General features: G+C 43.8%; 1 long non-coding RNA gene across 1 annotated transcript; it reads right to left on the reverse strand.

Annotated features, from left to right (window-relative positions):
• Nucleotides 1–4,954: 4,954 nt before the first annotated feature.
• LOC143836817 (uncharacterized) lies at nt 4,955–9,282 on the reverse strand. The gene is made up of 3 exons (XR_013230762.1): nt 9,242–9,282; nt 6,271–6,355; nt 4,955–5,564 (listed from the first exon to the last, which is right to left on the reverse strand). It is a non-coding gene; the product is annotated as an uncharacterized LOC143836817 (long non-coding RNA).
• Between the last annotated feature and the right edge of the window lie 8,208 nt (nt 9,283–17,490).

Consider the following 17,490-nt stretch of genomic DNA (forward strand, 5'->3'; position numbering starts at 1 on the left):
GTCCTGAAGTTCATTGCTTTAAAAAAAAAAGTGTCATGAAAAGTCTTGATTTAGTTGACACTTAATGCAGTTTTTTGATATAACTTCAGTGGTATAATCAAATGGCATGGGGATCAACAAGGAAACTTAAAGAACACTAAAAGCTTCCGCTATTGTTTTCCCTGCATTGTGATTGGTTTTCTGAGTATACAATCCCCCACCCCAACACCTTAAAATCCCAGGTCACATACACCTGATGTATTTGTTATTACCCATTAGGCTATGGTGCAGTCCAACATCATCCCATTCTAACAACCAAGTAGCCAATAGGATCCCAGGAAAGACACTAGGTACACTGAATAGCAATAAAGAATGTGCTGCTATAAATCAAGTTTCATTTCTGTATAGGTGAAAGTAGTAATGCACAAGCCATAGGCAAGTATATTAATGTCACTAGCTATCTGTACATGAAAAATCATACACAGAAGCATTCCCCTTACTGTTATTCCAGTACAGTGCCCCCTTCCTTTTATTATATTCTAGTGCATTTTAAAAATACACGCACACACACAAATCCATGTATACACACATAATGTTCTGCCTGTCAAAAACATCATTTTACTGAGGCAATTTTTTGCCTCATGATTGTACCTCTAATCCAAATTGATATGCTGTAGTATAATTGCACTTCTTCCTACAGAATAGGCTGTAACCCAGTCAATAAGAGGAAATATTTCTTGTCCCCAAGTTTTTAAAAATTGAAAAAAATTTGGTTAGTAATGCCAGGATATACCACAAGAAACATGAGTACTATTTTAGTATACCCAAACAATGCATCCCTTTTACTTAGTTCCAGTGAAAGAGCTGTTGTATGTCAATTAAATATTATTTAATTACATTTAATTCAAAATGTATTTATGGGGCATTAACTGCTATGAAACAATTAACGTGTTTGCTGATCTTCCACCATGTGCCCTAATTATTAATTAGTAATAACTCAATGTACAATGTCTAAAATAGGCAAGGGTTATCTTCTGTCTTTTATGGCTTTGTTAATTTCTGTACTTTACCTTACTGACACTTAACAATGGCAAGATAATAGAAACTTCCTTCCTAGCCATGGGATGTAGTGGCCCTGGCTTCTTCCCTTGGGGCTGTTTTTGCCCATTGTGTGGGAGTATGGCATGGAATAAGGTCATAGTCACCTTTCACTTCCCCCTGCACAGGCGTTAGTTGCATATGGTTAGGGGGCACGGGAAGTTAAGACTGCGCTAACTTCCTTGGGTGGCAAGAGTAGGGCGGATCACTTAAGTCAGGTAGGGAGAATTTGGCAGGCACCTTGAAACCAGCTATGATGAAGGGTCATTTCCTGACAGCCCATCAATCACTGTATAGGAGGGTAATTTCTAGTGCTTAGCAGCAACAGACATAACCTTAGTTGTCAGGATACAGGGTGGTGAGGCTCAGCACCTCTTGGCAGAGGTGAGGAAAATCAAAGCTGGCTAGGGAGGGGCTGTCCAAATTAAGGGAGCCATGAAAGGCTTCTGTGATTTACTTTAGTGATGTTTATTAGACATCTAATAAAATAGTTAAATCTAGCACTGGTGTCTGGGAGGTGCCTGGGGAAACTCCCACCTAGAAGAATAGTTGGTTTTTAAACCCTAGTTTTCACTACCTGAAGGAGTCTCAAACAGCTTATAATCACCTTCTCTTCCTCTCCCCACAACAGACATTATGCACGGGCTGGCGGCAGCAGGGCATCAGGCATAATCCTCAATTACGCATGCCGTTGCCACCAGCACAGACGTGTCTTGGCCCAGGCCCTTGGAAGACCTGTGTTAATGAAACAGGGGTTCTTCTGGAGTCCTGGGACTCCTGAGAGCACAGGAGGGGGCCAGCCCAACAGAGCCCCGTGCATAATTGGAGGAGCCGGGCTTTTGGCCTGGCTCCTCCCCTGACCTACGGTGTCCCTGCAGGGATGCCTCTCACCCTTTCCAGCTCCACAGAGCCAACGGGTGACCCCCCTGCCCCCACCATAGTGGGAGAGCAGCATGCTGTTTCCCACCATCCTTCAGTGAGAGCCCCTTGCCCCCAATCCCCCCTCCCAGCCACTACCACCACTTACCAGCCCTCCTGGCACTTCTGGCCCCAAGTTATGTGTGCGGGGCTGTTGCGCTGGCACAGCTGGTGGAGGGGCTCTTGGCCCCGCTGCAATGGCAGAGGAGCAGAAGCGGCCGATTAGCTTGCAGCCCGGCAAGCTTCTCTCCCCCCCCCCCGTAACAATTCAAGCTTGTTGTAGTTGAACAGACCAGTCTTTCTGGTTTCTATCTAGCCCAGCTTTTCTCAACCAGGTTTTTGTGAAACCTTGGGGTTTCTTGATGGACCTGGAAGGGGTTTCCCTAATGGTCTTTCCTTGGAGAAGTCTAGCCTCCTTGCTTCCTTCCCCAGTCTCTCCCTTACCATCTAACCTTTTTCTCATAACTTTCACATGTTTTACTCCTTCAGTTACCTCTAACCCCCTGCCAACCTATCTCTATCAGCCCTTCCTCACTCCTCCCCAACATACCATTGACAAATCCCACCACCCCTTCCCAAACTAACAATTGGCTCAGTTATCCTCAAAAACATAATCCTGTGAGGAAGATTCGTCTGAAAGAAATTATCTGGCCCCAGATCATATCCATAACAGAGTTGGGAATTCAAACTTGTGCCTCCCAGATCCCAATCCAGCACTCTAACCACAACACCACATTATCTCTTCAGAATTGTAAAGTCCTTGAGTTAGATTTTATCTTCCTGAGAAGGCCTATCTAAATTTAATCTTTTTGCAAAATGCTCAGTAATGTGCTTTATAAATGTACTTTATAAATAATGAGGGATCCAGTAATTAATTCTATTAGTTCACTTCTGTACCACCTAGTCCGTCCAAATGCTGCTCCTGAAGACCGGAGAATCTCAAGAAAAGCACAGATATGGCAGAACAGGAACTGCAGTGTGAGTGACTTCCAATTGGCATGCAGGGGGTTGGAAAAATAAAATGAGGAAAAGAGGCCATGTTTTCTTTGATCTTACTGTGCTCTTGCAAGATCTAAAAGTTTCTTTACAAGGGAGTCATTTGTAAAGGACTTTGGGGGGTTTAGTAAATACTATATCATATTGAATTAAGGCTCATTCAAAAAAAAGGAAGTCTGCCATGCACAAATCATGAGGGAAAATTGTACTGTGATGTACCATTTCAAAAATTAGCAGCAGAATTAGGCAAGTTGCATCAAAATATTCAGAGGATTCTGACAATTCATATATTTCAAGTAGTTTGAAACATCAGGAAACAACTGTAAATGCTAAAAATCCTTCCATAATTTTTGTGAAAAATTGAGCACTTCTTGTGTTCAAAGTTAAGCCAGTATATGTGGAAACTTTCACAGGGTACACCACCAAAACATATCTGAATGGCATACATTATAAGAAGGCTAACAACCTCCCATAATGAAGCAGGGTTTGATGAATTAAGATTAGGCTATGTTACTTCTCTAATTTGTGTGTTTTACTACACTCAGAGGAGCTCAAGGGTTAAGCTGTCCCACCATGCCTCACTCACAATTTATAAAACAGAAAATCTTCCATAAATCAAAAGTTACAAACAGACTTTGTAATGTCATAACTCTTGTAACGGCTTTCCCTTTGATTGATTCCTATACATACATTCTGTCTGATTACCATAATGTGTTCTTGTGGGACAATTCAAGCAGAGTAGGAGAGAGAAGCAAGCAGAGAAGTAAATAACAAATGGTCCTGACTCCTCCTCATCGAGAGTGATTTCAGTCCAATGTTCCATCATATCAACTAGGAAAGAGAGTCTTAGGGTTTAGGCAATCAATTACAGATATGTGTAGAGGCAGACACAATCATTTCACTGATTGTCACCGGTCTAGAGCAGTGACACAGGGAAGTGATCCATCAGTCTATTTTCACTGTCAACCACAGAGAAAGATGGCAGACGCTTGTAAACTAACAGGCGCTTGGATTGGCTACCTCTGAAGACTGAAAAATAGCTGTGTTCCAAACATATCTAAACCTTTAAATGCCTCTGCATGGAGACTTCATACATTTCTAGAAAACATTTAGAGTATTACAAGGGATGGGGGAGATGGAAAGCTGGTGGAAATAGCCCTGGAAAAGCAAAACTATTTAGGTTCAGATCTCTTAAAGCTTTCTCCTAAGCAAGCCCGTTTCCTCATGCCTTAATTATTAGATTTTAATTAACCAGCTGTGTATTTTTCTGATGAGAAAAACACTAAAGAGAAAATTATCTCATTAATGATAGAAGCTGAATTTACACACAGTTGCATTTTAATAGTCTTATTTTTGTTTTTATCCATGCATTCCATGCTTGGGTTTCTGGGAAAACAATATCCAGTGATACTGGACATTAAATAATGTTGATTCGTATTTTACTCTTTTAAATGTTAATCATTAACAGCATTTACAAGGTATGCTTTTCTATAAAAATGCCCAAGAGTATAAAAATATGAACATTGCAACATAAAAACTGCAACATCTACAGCCTCTTCAGGAATCCAACATCCAATGAGATGTAAATGGGAACTGGGAAAATAAGGCTTTTCCTTTCACTTTAAAAATGGTATTGTGACTTTTTAATTGCTACTTAATCACTAAGGAGCAATAGTCCAGAAGAACTTCCATTCCAAGTCATCTGTGAATGTGGGAACTTCTCCTTGAAACATCAGGGGAAATGGTTTTGTTGGGTACAAAGACTTAGACACATTGGGGTTAAGAAAAGCCCCTCCCTACCCAACTCCATCTAATCTGACATAAAATTCACACAGGCTCTTTCTTTCTTTCTTTCTTTCTTTCTTTCTTTCTTTCTTTCTTTCTTTCTTTCTTTCTTTCTTTCGCTTTTTGGCTAAACGTCACTTAACTCCAGGTTAGATTTCCTGTGTTACAATTGCTTCTTTGTAGGAAATGGCACCCAACCCATAAGTATTTTATTAGACATCTTTGCTTATGCATTTGTCAGGGTGACAATTGTAGATTCATGCAGTTTTCCTGACAGGAGTGACTTCCATGTTGGAAATTATTGTGTAAGGCATCTCTAGTGTGGCTGGTCCAACTGTATACCAGCTGTATTGCACATTTTTGCACAACATCTTTGATATGTTTTAGGGTTAATTTTAAAATTTATTTTCTGGGAGGGGGCATGAAGTGTCCAGCTCCATGCTGATTCTAGCCCTCCTTCTTAGTGCCTTAGTTCCGCAAAAAGACATATATCTAGCTCAGATGATAACCCTTTACAGCTAAGTGGGTGGGGCAGAATAACTATCCAAGATTTAAAATTACGTCTTATAAACCAGATGGCTCAGGTTTTTTTAAACCTGATGTCAGTGGAAATGCCAGATGCTGAGACTTGGACCTAGTCCATACAGGGTAGGAGCCCTTCCACGGAGCTGTAGCCTCAGTATCACTATGAATATTGTCTTTGGAGTTGTTTTAATACATAGATAACCTGTTGTTCTCCAATGCTTCCAGCTTCTGGTATTCTTGTTCTCTTTCTCTTCTTAGTTTTTCTGTCAAGGAAAATTATGCACAGCTCAACTACTTATCACACCTGAAACTTAATGATTCAAGGAAGAGCTACAGGTACTGCAGAAGGTTCCATCCTCAATATCAGATAGGAGACATTTAAAACTATCACCGTTGTCATTTGAGTGGTATTTTGCAGATATTGTCAAGGTGTATCAGGTAGTTTGTGTCCTGCTTAATGTCTACCAGACACATTCATGTTATTTCGATGCTTTCCCTTTTTTACTTGTTTCTAAGGAAGCATCATTACAATCCATGAGTTTAATGAAGTACTGGTTTTCTCATAATAAACTGTAGTATAGTTCTATTACCCAGAATGTAGGAAATTGAATCTTTCTACACCCCACCTCAGAAAGAAGGATTAGGAAGAATAAATAAGATTTTGGCTTTGGGTAAGTAAGAGGTTGTGGAGAAAGCTATAAGAATGATTTTGTATATGCTACTAAAGGTTTTGAATTTGAATTTTTGAATGGTTTTGAAAGGGAGGGAATCAGAATTGACAGAATATTAGACAAATAGTTCTTCATGTTATTGTAGTATCAGCTACACTGTTAAATACCTCAGGATCTGACATTTTATTTGCATTATTGCAAGAAGTAGAATTAATAGCTTATTCTTTAAGATGTTTGCCATCCATTTCTCCCCCCCCACACACACACACACATATACACACTAACTGTCAATACATACGTTTTTAATTTTGCGCAAATCCCAGAATTCTTGACTGTTCCATTATCTTGGAGGATATTTTCATTTATTTAAGAAATCCTTGTTGCTAAAATAAAATATGCAAATATTAATAGGAATTTGCTTTCAACTGTCTGTTAAAAATCTCAGCGCTGAGGCTCAAGAATTACTTTCAAAGTTCTAGTTAAGATTATAAAAAAGCTCAGCTAGAAAATTGTGTGAGTGCATACATGTGTGAAGGAGAATGCTATATCTAAAGGTATTGGACAAACCTTAACATATGTTTTCTTCACTATATATTACAAACCTATGTGTGCCATAATTCCATTTAGATAATAATAATCAAATTATCTAAACCAGAGTGAACATGTTTTATAGATTTATGTTTAAATGTGATACAAAAATGCAGCAGTCCTTGTTTGGAAGAGTTTATTAAGGGTTAGTAAAGGAAAAGCTTTTTCAATAGTCTATAACTCTCTAATGGCCTTTCTCAAATAAAATGGGAAAGAATTTGAAAAGAAACCTATATCAGTGAGCTGCAATTGTAACATTACAGTACAGGTCTATAAATCTTGACATGTTCACAAGATTGCCTAAACCAGCAATACAATCTGTCCAAACCTCATTGTCTCCATGACCAGCCAGTCTCATTTTAAGAAATGTATGTGGTCTTCAACCTAATTTTATCACCTTCATTTGTAAACTAGTCAATCAATCAAAGCATCCAGTGAGTCTAAGTAGAAAAAAAGGAGAGCATTTTCATGCATTTCCAGACAGCACAGTCAAAAATTAATCTCCACTTGATCAGACATTCCTTGCCCTCATCTCAATAGACTATCATTAGGGTCAGCCATGTATATTAAAAATAGAGTAGTGCCAAACGGCTTGCCAGCCGTGTGCTTTGCAAACTACCTGCTGCTGAGAGGCAAAGCTTACTCCTCCCTGTGTATACACTTGTTGGAAAAGAACAAACCACAAAATATATAAGAAAGAAAAGAATTAAAGGCAGTTTAGGGGAAATACAGTAGCTGCCCCTCCACCCAATAACACCCTCATAGCCGTTTACAGCATTGTGTCCTTTTCATAAACATGTACAGGTTTTAAAATACAAGTTGGTTGCTGATAGCATAGAAATCAACATGTTTAGACATGAAAACAGCAAACAGCAGTGCTGTTAGTTCTTTTATATATGCCAAATATCCCTTAATGTCTTCTCCCCCCAAAACGGTGTATTCTGATTCTCAACAAACTCCTTTGGGCCAAAGCTTACTCTCCTTTTAATGAATAGGCAATGTGTATATATGCTTACTGTGACAAATGGTATCAAAACTGGGAGGAACACAGGATCAAGCAATCTCAGTGAGTATTTTATAATGCTTGGCTGACTAGACTGCATCACTGTGGAAGGGTTCTAAAGGGCGAAAACACTTCGCCTTAGGGCATAATCATTTGGGGGTGGAATTGACTAGCTTTTCCACTGTTTACAATGGAGGGATGCCCTTTGACGACTCCTAAAGGCCATGCTGAAGATCAGGGACCTGCATGGACAAAGGCCACATGAAATGAGGATGTTAGAAGGAGAAGAACTGGGTGAGATTCAGTGAAAACTTAGCTGGATCCAATCCTTGGACATTTTTCAAAGGCAATCTTACTAAGTGTGAAGGAATATGGGATAGCTACTTGTTTTCTTCACAGAGCAGCACCAAAGAAAATGGCCATCTCCACTTAGGTTATTTGTCCCAAGTTTATTGCTTTTGGGAAGCAGTCCCCCCCCCCCTTTCCCACCACATAATGGCGCATATATGCAAATCTCAGAGCTTACATAGCTTTTCTGCAAAATGATGCACTTTGGAACAACCCCCTCCCTTCCCCAACTTTAAATATATACTAACTAGCAAGAAAGCCCATTGCAACCAGGAATGCAATGGGCGCTAGGACCCAGGGGACACCAGGAGGTGCTTTTTTTTTCTGCTGCGTGGAGCTGTGAAAGGCTCCTACAGGGTTTTTTTTTCTGCTGCGTGGAGCTGTGAAAGGCTCCTACAGGGTTTTTTTTTCTGCTGCGTGGAGCTGTGAAAGGCTCCTGCAGGGTTTTTTTTCTGCTGCGTGGAGCTGGGAAAGGCTCCTACAGGGTTTTTTTTTTCTGCTGCGTGGAGCTGGGAAAGGCTCCTACAGGGTTTTTTTTTCTGCTGCTTGGAGCTGGGAAAGGCTCCTACAGGGTTTTTTTTTCCTGCTGCGTGGAGCTGGGAAAGGCTCCTACAGGGTTTTTTTTTTCTGCTGCGTGGAGCTGGGAAAGGCTCCTACAGGGTTTTTCTTTTCTGCTGCGTGGAGCTGGGAAAGGCTCCTACAGGGTTTTTCTTTTCTGCTGCGTGGAGCTGGGAAAGGCTCCTACAGGGTTTTTTTTTTCTGCTGCCTCTCGTGGGCGTGCCGGCTTGGAGCTCCTACAGGGGTTTTTTTTTCTGCTGCTTGGATCTGCGAAAGGCTCCTACAGAGTTAATTTTTTTCTGCTGCCTCTCGTCGGCGCGCCGGCTTGGAGCTCCTACAGGGGGTTTTTTTTCTGCTGCTTGGAGCTGGGAAAGGCTCCTTCAGGGTTTTTTTTTCTGCTGCTTGGATCTGCGAAAGGCTCCTACAGGGTTTTTTTTTCTGCTGCCTCTCGTCGGCGCGCCGGCTTGGAGCTCCTACAGGGGTTTTTTTTTCTGCTGCCTCTCGTCGCGCTAGCGGCGAAAGGCTCCTCCGGGGGTGTTTCTTTTTTCTCTGCAGCTTCTCGGCGGCTGGAGTCTTGTGTTGTGTTTGCGGCGGGGGCTTCCTTGGGGCGGCAGAAGGCTTCCCTTCCCCCCCCCCACCCATCCACCCCCCCGAGGCTCTCTGGAGCCTTCTCTCGGCCGGCGGAGCGGGCTCGCAGCGTCCACAACGCTGCGAGGCCGCTCCGCCGGCCGAGAGAAGGCTTCCCGGCCCACCCCCCAGCCGAGGCTCTCACCAGGCGGGCCGCCATTTTCCCCATTGTCTGCTTGGGGCGGGATTGACACTCGGAGGGGCCAATCAGGAGCCGCTTCGCGGCTCCTGATTGGCCCCCCCCCCGAGTTTTTATCCCGGACCGGTCCCGCCCTAACTCCTCCCCACTACCCCTTACTCCTTTATACAGTCCGTGGCGCCCGTGGCGCCACGGGCTGTTTACAGATGGAGTGTGAAGTTGCTGAAACAGAAACAGAAAGAGACATTGGAATTGTAATGGGCAGTTCAATGAAAGTGTAGACTCAGTAAAAAGAAAAAAGAAAAAAAGTAAGCTCAGTGCTAGGGATTATTAGGAAAGAGTGTTGAAAATAAAACTGTTATTATAATAATGTCCCTGTATAGATCTGTAGTATACCCTTGTTTGGAATATTGTGTGCAGTTTTTGCTACTGTATCTTTAAAAGGAGCATTACAGAGTTGGGGGGAGGAAAGATGGCAACTAGGATGATAGAATCATAGAATCATAGACTCAGAAGATGGCAACTAGGATGATAGAATCATAGAATCATAGATTTGGGAGGTACCTCCTGGGTCATCTAGTCCAACCCTCCACACAGTGGAGGACACTCACAACCTTATCGCTCATCCACTGTAACCTTCCACCTCCTTGAACCTTCACAGAATCAGCCTCTCCATCAGATGGAGAACCCACCACTTCCCAAGGAAGCCTGTTCCACTGAGAAACCGCTCTGTCAGGAACTTCTTCCTGATATTTAGACAGAATTTATTTTGCATTAATTTCATCCCATTGGTTCTGGTCCGTCCCACTGGGGCAAGAGAGAACAACTCTGTTCCATCCTCTATATGGCACCCTTTTAAATATTGGAAGATGGTTATCAGATCCCCTCTCAGTTGTCTCCTCTCCAGGCTAAACAGACCAAGCTCCCCCAAACTTTCCTCATACGTCTTGGTCTCCAAACACCTCACCATCTTTGTTCCCCTCGTCTAGACACGCTCCCTTTTCTCTACATCCCTCTTCAACTGGGGTGACCCAAACTGAACACAGTACTCCAAGTGAGGCCAAACCAGAGCAGAGTAAAGCAGTAACATCACCTCCCGTGACCTGGACATGATACTCCACTTGATACAGCCCAAAATCCCATTTACCTTTTTAGCCACTGAGTCACACTGTTGACTCATGGTCAATGTGTGGTCTACTAAGACTCCTAGATTCTTTTCACACATGCTACTGCCAAGGCAAGTCTCCCCCATCCTATATTGGTGTAGATGGTTTTTCCTACCTAAATGCAGAACTTTACATTTGTCCCTATTGAACTTCATTTTATTCAGTTGAGACCACTTCTCAAGCTTATCAAGATCATCCTGTATTCTGATTCTGCCTTCTGTTGTGTTTGCTACCCTTCCCAGTTTAGTATAGTCTGCAAATTTAATAAGTTTCTCCTGTAATCCCTCATCCAAATCAAGTATAAATATGTTGAACAACACAGACCCCAGGACAAATCCTTGGGGCACTCCACTTGTCACTCGTCTCCAAGAGGATGGTGAACCATTAACAAGTACCCTTTGGGTACGATCTGTCAACCAGTTATCGATCCACCTGACAGAATTAGGATCCATGTCGCATTTTACAAACTCGTCAACAAGAATATCATGAGGAACCTTATCAAAAGCTTTACTGAAATCCAGATTAACATATGTCAGATGAGAGATTGGATTTGTTTAGAAAAAAAGTAAGAAAAGCAAGATTGAAAAGGAAGATGTGGTTAACAGGTTGTTAAGTAAAGGAAAGATTAGTGAGAAAGTTGTAGGATTACAAGAGTATTATAAGGACTAGACTGCCTTTCAGTGTCTGGTGTGGTAAGCATTTTTCTGCTGTGGTTTAGATCTACCATGGAAGGTAGGTTCCAGAGAGTCACACTGAGGGATTTCTGATCATGTGCTTATTTATTTGTTAAATTTATATACCGCCGTTCCCTTTGGGCTCACGGCAGTTTACAGAACAAAATAGATAACAATAAAATCCTATAATTCCCATAGTACAACTATTAAAACCAGTTAATATCAATATCAATCAATATCAAGGTCGCAAGCAAAAACTATCTATTCCCCTCGTTCAGCTGGGGAACAACCATCCTGTTGATCTCCTAGTGGGAGTGAGGCCCCAGATCGATCAGATGAACCCAGGGGGCCCTGGATCGAATGTCGGGATCCCTCCACCTTGGCCTCAACCATACGCCTGGTGGAACAGCTCCATCTTGCAAGCTCTGCAGAAAGCTGGCAGCTCTGGCATGCCCCTTAGCTCTTCCAGGACCTCATTCCACCAGGTTGCGGCCAGGGCCGAAAACCTTAAACTTGACCTGGAAACAAACTGGTAACCAGTGCAGATATTGAAGCACTGGCTGAATATGGGCCGTCCAAGATATTCTAGTGAGGACCCTTGCATCCGCATTCTGTACCAGTTGTAACTTCCAGATCAAGGATAAGGGCAGGCCCGCGTAGAGCGAGTTACAGTAGTCTAATCTGGAGGTGACTGTTGCATGGATCACTGTTGCATGGATCACTTCCGTGACCCGAGCCTCCATAGAAAGGAAGGCATCAAAGGTCACGCCAAAATTCCTGGCCACTGGGGCAGGTGTTAATTGCACTCCATCCAGGCATGGGAAACAGGCTTCCTGATCCAGCCCTCTTCTACCCAGCCACAAGACCTCCGTCTTGGATAGGTTGAGTTTCTTGGCACACAAGATCCCACAAAATTACATTGTGCCTCCCATGCTCTTTAATATTAACATGAAGCTCATTTCTGGACCCAATTCAAGGTGTAAGGTAAAGGTAAAGGTAAAGGTATCCCCTGTGCAAGCACCGAGTCATGTCTGACCCTTGGGGTGACGCCCTCCAGCGTTTTCATGGCAGACTCAATACGGGGTGGTTTGCCAGTGCCTTCCCCAGTCATTACCGTTTACCCCCCAGCAAGCTGGGTACTCATGTTACCGACCTCGGAAGGATGGAAGGCTGAGTCAACCTTGAGCCGGCTGCTGGGATTGAACTCCCAGCCTCATGGGCAAAGCTTTCAGACGGCTGCCTTACCACTGTGCGCCACAAGAGGCTCATCTCAAGGTGTTAGTACTAACCTTTAAAGCCACAGCTTGAACCCAACATACCATAGGGACACCTATTCCCATATGAACCTACTCCCACTCTCTGAGGTGGGACAGATGGCAACTCAAGAATGAACCTTCTCAGTCATGGCACTAAAATCATGAAACTCTCTTCCGAAGGAGATAATTTGTTCCCCTCAATCACTGTCTTCTGCCAGTTGGAGAAGATTTTTCTATTTTGTTTGGTATTCCCTCAGTGATCCTCCTTCCTATGTTTTTATGTGTTTTTGTGTTTTGTTGCATTAATGAGATGATGAGTTTGTTGAGATCATGGCCATTTTTAAGGGTGAATTCTATGGCATTATACTTGAATGAGGTCCCTTCACCAGGTTCCATCCCTCAAATCTCCTGGAATTTGCCAGATCAGTGTTGGTAACCCCAGGCAACTGCTATAACTGGGAAACTTAGGCCTTCTACAATGTGGAGAAGAGTATTAATGTTCCCGAGGAGATCATATCACTGATAATGTTTTCCTCCCTATAAATACTTTAAAAATGAGCCTTTTTAGATCTGATATGAAAACTATGGACTGGGGGGGGGGTAACAACAGTTCATACTATTTTGTCCAGTTTGGAAACTGGATGTCTGACAACTTTGTGTTCATGATATATTTATTTATTCATGGAAAACTAAGAGAAGGAGGAACATGGTGCACAAATGCACACACGTGCTAATGCTGACTGAAAAAAATGTTTGTGCTTAATGTATTGGAGAAATTATTCAGGGACATTTTCATTTTTATATTAAGATTACTATAGTAACTGCACCAAGGTCAGGCAGACCTTGGATTGTTAAAAAGCACATAGATAAGTGCAGTCTGAGTGGGTAATAAGGCCATGAAGATGTGTGTACAATCTGTACAGGTTAGGAGGAAGTGGAATCTCTTCTGGTAAGGTAGCAAAATGGAGCTGTCTTCCTGCCTCAGATTTTCACATCCAAGAAAAAGGCACTTTCCAGCTGCTGGTTCATTCAATAGAATGCTTCAGATTGATTCCAGATGGAGTTACAAACGTAGCATCAGCATGGATGGCTCCTGTATCTGTGCTCTCCTCCTTTTGTTTTGGCTGTCAATCACATACTTGCCTATTTATCCCCTTTCAGTAGGTCTGTAGTCTCTCCATCCATTATGAAAATTTTAGAGTCCTCTTTACTCAGTCTCACACCATCTCTTCCACAACCTGGACCTGTAGTTATTCTTAAATAAGAGTTTGGACCATTGCTAAAAAAAAAAAAGTGCTGTTCAACTGAAGAGACTTCAGGCCAGAAGAAAAGTATAAGACAAGAAGCTGGACTATGAAGCCTTTATACAGGAGTAATAGGAAGATTTTCCTGCTCTGTGGCTCATGTAATGATCAAATGCCTGTGCCATACATTACTGGCTTGGCCAGTCAAGAAACCCATTGGTGCCTGAATGGATCATGCAGGGATTTGGGTGTATTTCTCTGGCCCATTATGCATGCAGCCATCGTGCTGTTGCGGCGGGGCAGAATGCTCCGCCATTCCCCATGCACAGGGGCAGGGTGCACAGGGCTGCCCTGGTGTAGCACACGCACATGCACTTTGCACCAGGGCCAGGAAGCCCGGGACGCTGGCAGTGGCGGGGGGGGAGAGATGGGGAGGGGCTGGGCCCCCTCCACAAGCTATGGAGGGGCCAGGCGGACACCCCTGATGGCTCCGTGGACACCATAGGTCAGGGCCAGGCAGGCCAAAAGGCCCACGCTGTCAGTTATGCACAGCGCCAGCCTGCCCCAGCTCCTACAGGCACCCGCGGTATCCCGGAAGCTGCGGAAGTTCCGACGTTTGCATAACGTGGGCCTTCTGTGGCCCTGGGCTGGGCCATGCCCACGTTGGCGGCGGTGGCATGCATAATCAGGCATTTTCCCTGTAGCCCTGCCACTGCCAGCATGGGTATTCCAGCCCGTACATAATGGGTCTCTCCTTCTTTTGGCCTGAAAAAATCTCCTGATCACATGTACATGCAGATTTCTCACCAGATGAGTCCTATAAAACGTCAAGGGTGTAGTTTACATGAGGCTTTTTACACACCCCCAGTTCGAATGACTCCTTCCCATCTACATGGAATTCAATTTCCACTTTGATTTTGGGTGCTTTATATTTTTCCTCTGCAACAAGCATGATTGATTCGGAATGACCCTACCTTTCCCCCTCAATATCCAGAAGTGGAAATAACCCTCGATATTTGATAAACCGACACCAGGAAGTGTGCAGCTTCCTGCTTTGTACAAATAAAGAACCAGGGAGCAAAGCAGCTGTCCCTAATTGACCAAACCATCAGTCTAAAGGCTTCTTGGTTCCAGTTTGGTGTAGTGATTAGGAGTGTGGACTTCTAATCTGGCATGCCGGGTTCGATTCTGCGCTCCCCCACATGCAACCAGCTGGGTGACCTTGGGCTCGCCACGGCACTGATAAAACTGTTCTGACCAGGCAGTGATATCAGGGCTCTCTCAGCCCCACCCACCCCACAGGGTGTCTGTTGTGGGGAGAGGAATGGGAAGGCGACTGTAAGCCGCTTTGAGCCTCCTTCGGGTAGGGAAAAGCGGCATATAAGAACCAACTCTTCTTCTTCTTCTTCTTCCCCGGTTGCAAGGCTTCCCTCCCTGCGCTCCAGAAGCCCTAACTTCTCTCAGCAGATATTTGCCTGTTGGATTTATTCCCCCATCCTCTGATGTCTCCAGTCTTCTCCCCTTCTCTTCAAAAAAGAAAGAAAGAGACACCTGCTGAGCTTAACACCCCTCCCTGTTTTGAGCTTTCTCAATCACATACAGCAGCGGTCCGCAACCTTTTTCAGGTTGCGGCCCAATACCAAGGGGTGGGGGGAAAGGGCGACCCAGAGCCCCGCACATGCACGGCAGCTCTGCGCAAACGTGCATGCACTGTTTTGCAGCGCATGCACATTTGCACCCAGTGGGGCACAAACGCACATGCGTGGCAGCTCTGCGCATGCACAAAACTGTCACGCGTGCGCGTTTGTGTCACCAGCATGCTGACAGCCACTCTTCCTTCTCTCCCCCCCCCCTCCCGCAGCAAGAAGCTTGCCGGCCCGCAAGCTAATTGGTCGCTTCAGTGGGCCGATTTGCTCGCGGCCTGGCAAGCTTCTCGCTGCGGGGGGGTGGGGAGAGGGAGCCACATCCCACTGCCGAAGCTGCCGAGGGTTGGGGACCACTGACATACAGAACACTTCTTGTTTCAATGGGGAGGAGGGAATAGAGGAAGATTTGAGTTCAAATCAATCTGAATTCAACAGGATCCACGCTGGAAAAACAAAGTAAGGGCAGTATGGATCCTAATTCTGCCAGGTGGATCAACAACTTGTTGACAGATCGTACCCAAAGGGTACTTGTTAATGATTTGGCATCCTCTTGGAGACAAGTGACAAGTGGAGTGCCCCAAGGCAAATGGAATTTTAGGCTGTATCAAGTGGAGTATCGTGTCCAGATCACGGGAGGTAATGGTACCGCTTTACTCTACTCTGGCTTGGCCTCACTTGGAGTACTGTGTTCAGTTTTGGGCACCCCAGTTGAAGAGGGATATAGAGAAATGGGAGCATGTCCAGAGGACGGGAGCGAAGATGGTGAGGGTTTTGGAGACCAAGACGTAGGAAGAAAGTTTGGGGGAGCTTGGTCTGTTTAGCCTGGAGAGGAGACACCTGAGAGGGGATTTGATAACCATCTTTGAGTATTTAAAAGGGTGCCATATAAAGGATAGAGCAGAGGTGTTCTCTCTTGCCCCGGAGGGACGGACCAGAACCAATGGGAGGAGATTAATTCAAAAGAAATTCTATCTAAACATCAGGAAGATGTTTGTGACAGAGCGGTTTCTCAGTGGAACAGGCTTCCTCGAAAGGGTTCTCCACCTTTGGAAATTTTAAACAGAGGCTAGATAGCCATCTGACAGAGAGGCTGATTCTGTGAAGGCTTAAGGGGGTGGCAGGTTACAGTGGATGAGCGATAAGGTTGTGTGTGTCCTGCATAGGGCAGGGGGTTTGACTAGATGACCTATGATGTCTCTTCCAACTCTATGATTCTATGATTCTAAGTGCAGAATCAGCCAAGGTCTCCAGTTCTAACCTATCTCTTTTCCATTCTAAAATGTCCAGCTCCTCTTCTGAAGACCATTTGATTTGCCTTCAAGGACAATCCTCATTAGAACTGTACCATTTAAGAGTTGACCTAACTCTCATTTTATTCCCTTTCAGAGATGGTTAGGGTCAAGACTCTACAAGATGGGAAGCACTTTCACACATGCTGAATAATACAGTTTCAATCCACTTTTGTGACCATGGATTTTGTTGTTTCATACAGAAATATCTAGTTGCAAAGGGCACTGAAAGTGGATTGAAAGTGCATTATTTTGTGTGTGTGAAAATGCCTCAGGTCTCAAGTTCATTTGCTAGTCTACAGTTCTCACAGCACTTGCATATGTAGAGCTACTGTCTCTCCCATTTGCTGTTTCTTGCCCACAAGAGGTCATCGTAGAGTAGATTTTTGAATGTCATGATATATATAATCCTAGGACACAAAGGTCTATTTTACAAAAATTATACATTGAAAGATCAAACGATAGAGAGATGTTTTTTGCCTTAGCCCTGTTGGCATAAAAAGGAAATGTGGGGATAATGTTTTCCATTGTTTGTAAACCTTAACATGGATCAGCCATTCTCAACAGATCTCAGAAGGCAGCAGGGTTGGCCCTGGCAAGTATTTTACGAGAAGACCTTCAAAGAATACCGGGGCTGTGACATGGAGGCAGTCAATGACAAACTATCTATGAACGTCTCTTGCCTTGAAAGCCCTAGAGGGCTGTCATAAGTCAGTTGTGACTTGACAACAAAAAAGGTGGTTTAAAAAATCTTTAAAAACAAAGGGGCTTTGTTAGCTAACTTTACTCTTGAAATCTCTGTTCCCTGTCAACTGTAAGCCCAGACGTTGTCAGCCATGGAATATTCCTTTAATACATGTATCCTGGTTTTCTTGAATGAGAAACTGTTACATTTGTGTCAATGGTACTATATCACCATACAGATAGGACGTGATGTTTTAGGTCTTTCATAATTCTTCAGAGAAGCCTAACAGACAAGG

Source organism: Paroedura picta, chromosome 4 (genome assembly GCF_049243985.1).
Source record: "Paroedura picta isolate Pp20150507F chromosome 4, Ppicta_v3.0, whole genome shotgun sequence".
Taxonomy (NCBI): Eukaryota; Metazoa; Chordata; class Lepidosauria; order Squamata; family Gekkonidae; genus Paroedura; species Paroedura picta.